Raw genomic sequence first — 2782 nt, 5'->3', positions numbered from 1 at the left:
TGCACCAACCGCTAAGGCCAAATATGAAGAAATTGAAGATTTTTACCAACTTCTGCAGTCTGAAATTGATCAAACATGCAATCAGGATGCACTGATAATTACTGGTAATTGAAATGCTGAAGTTGGAAACGAAGAAGGATTGGTAGTTGGAGAATATGGCCTTGTGATAGAAACGATGCCAGAGATCACATGATTGAATTTTGCAGGACCGACGACTTCTTCATTGCAAATACCTTTTTTCACCAACATTAATGGCAACTTTGTGTATGTGAAAGCTGGATAAAGAATAAAGAAGACTGAGGAAGAATTAATGCCTTTGAATTATGGCGTTGGTGAAGAATATTGAATATACCATGAACTGACAGAAGAAGGAACAAATCTGTCTTGGAAGAAGTACAGCCAGAATGTTCCTTAGAAGTAAGGATGACAAGACTTTGTCTCACATACTTTGGGCATGTTTTCAGGAGGGACCAAACCTGGGGAAGGACATCATGGTTGGTAAAAGAGAAAGCAAAAGAGAGGAAGACCCTCAAAGAGATGGATTGACACAGTGGCTGCAACAATGGGCTCAAGCATAACCACAATTGTGTGGATGGCATAGAAATGGGCAGTGTTTTCTTCTGCTGTACATAGGGTCACTAAGAGTTGGAACGAACTTAACGGCACCTAAAACAACAACAACAATTTATTAGGAAAGTGATTCCAGGAAGAACCAATAAGAGAGTGGGGATCTGAAACATGGGAAGGTATGTAGTCAACAGCGTGTACGGTAATAGTAAGTTACCACTAAGGGAAACTGAGGTTCAGACCATGGAGGAATTGCCCTCTTTGAACATGCAGAGTTGTTCTACCCAATGTGTAGGATAACTGGGATTTGTGTCCACCAGCTCCCACCTGTCTTTGACTAAGAGCTTCCTCTTGAGGCATTAAAATCTTATCCCATATGGCCTTCCTGAGAGCCGACAAAGTTTGTCCCTGTTCTCAGAAGAAGCAAGGTAGTTCTCAGGGAGAGAGTCATAACTGTTCTCTGTAAGAAGTAATCACAATGGACAAGGATTGTGGATGCCAAAGGAATATGAGAAATATATCAGTTAACTTTGTGGAGGAAAAAAAATCCAAAACATAGTGGCTTAAAACAGCAATCACTTTATTTGCTTACAGTTCTGTGGGTCAGCTGAACAGCGCTTGACTGGGTTGAATTGTCTGTGGCTAGATGCTCTAGAAAGTCTAGATATGGCTAGAATGGTTGGGACAGCAGACTCCTCCAGGGGTTTTTCTTTCTCCATTAGACTAACACATTTTTTCACACGAAGGTCTCTGGGTCTCAATAGCAAGAATGAGCAAGCCACCACGCACAGGGCTTTTCAAGCCTCTATTTTTGCCAATATCTTATTGAACAAAACAAGTCACAACACTAGTCTACAGAGTACATTATGGTGAAAACTTTCCTCTACTGAATATATTTCCCAGAGCTCCTTTCATGTCCCAGTTTCTCAGACTGTAGATAAAGGGATTTAGCATGGGAGTGACCAGAGTGTAAAATACAGCCACAATGACATCCTTGCTATTGGAGTCACTGGATGAGGGGGAAACATACAATCTAACAATTGCCCCATAGTACAGAGACACTACAGAGAGGTGAAAGCCACAAGTGGACAAGGCTTTGCAGATTCCCTTGGTCAAGGGCACCCTCAGGATGGTGGCACCAATGTAGCTTTAAGAGACCAGGATGCATACGAATGGAATGATAATGACCACCCCCCCTATAGTCAGAATAACCAACTCATTGGTTGAGGTGTCTGAGCTGAACAGCTTAAGTAAGGTAGAGAGGTCACAAAAGAAGTGGGGAAGAGTGTTGTGTCCACAGAAGGACAGATGGGCCAGGAGTAGGGCATTGGCAAAGGATAAGACCCAGAACAGACTTACTAGCAAGAAACAGGTTCTGACTCATGATGATGGTCTAGTGAAGGAGGTGACAAATGGCCATGTACCTATCGTAGGCCATTGAGGTGAGAAGGAAATTATCAATATCAGCAAAGAATATGAAAAAATACACCTGAGAAATGCACCCAGCATATGAGATGGATTGACTCTGTGTTTGCATGTTCATCAGCATCTTTGGGGCTGTGACTGATGAGAAAGAGATGTCAGTGAGGGCCAAGTGGCTGAGGAAGAAGTACATGCAGGTATGGAGGTGAGAGCCCAGCTTGATGAGCAGGATGATGAGCAGGTTCCCCAGCACTGTGGTGAGGTACATGCCCAGGAACAGGGGGAAGAACAATGTCCTGCTTCTCCAGCCAGATGGGAAGTCCTAGGAGGAGGAATTCAGAGACACTACTCTGATTATCCCTCCTCATCCTGTTATTCTCTTTTGCTGTAGGTGATAAGACACATGGAAATGTGAAAGGATAAGAAATCATTCTGATGTCACATAGTGAGAAAATGTTTTTGAAACTTAATCTGACTATCTCATGCACTTTTCCCTGGGTAATGGTGTAGTAACGGTCTGACCTCTCTTCATTATGTGTCCATCTAGAAAACAACACAAGTCTTTTGAGGGAACCATGAAACATCAGAATTATTTATCAGATCAGACCATGTTTAAACGTGAGAAGTTCCTCAGTTTATAACAGAGACCTGCAATTAAGAATTTAGGATGCAAAAATAGGTCAGTGATCACTTGATAGAAAGACCATTACAGGCTCAATTGGTTTGGTGCCACTCTTGACCCTCCCTATTCCTCTCACACAATGTTTCAATGAGTTGGACCAAGATAAGACAC

The 2782-nt window shown here is 42.5% G+C and overlaps 1 pseudogene; it reads right to left on the bottom strand.

The window, feature by feature from the left end:
* Positions 1-1431: 1431 nt before the first annotated feature.
* On the bottom strand, positions 1432-2311 carry LOC111749827 (olfactory receptor 1J21-like; annotated as a pseudogene).
* Between the last annotated feature and the right edge of the window lie 471 nt (positions 2312-2782).

Source organism: Loxodonta africana, chromosome 9 (assembly GCF_030014295.1).
Source record: "Loxodonta africana isolate mLoxAfr1 chromosome 9, mLoxAfr1.hap2, whole genome shotgun sequence".
Taxonomy (NCBI): Eukaryota; Metazoa; Chordata; class Mammalia; order Proboscidea; family Elephantidae; genus Loxodonta; species Loxodonta africana.
This window is presented reverse-complemented; position numbering and strand designations above follow the sequence as displayed.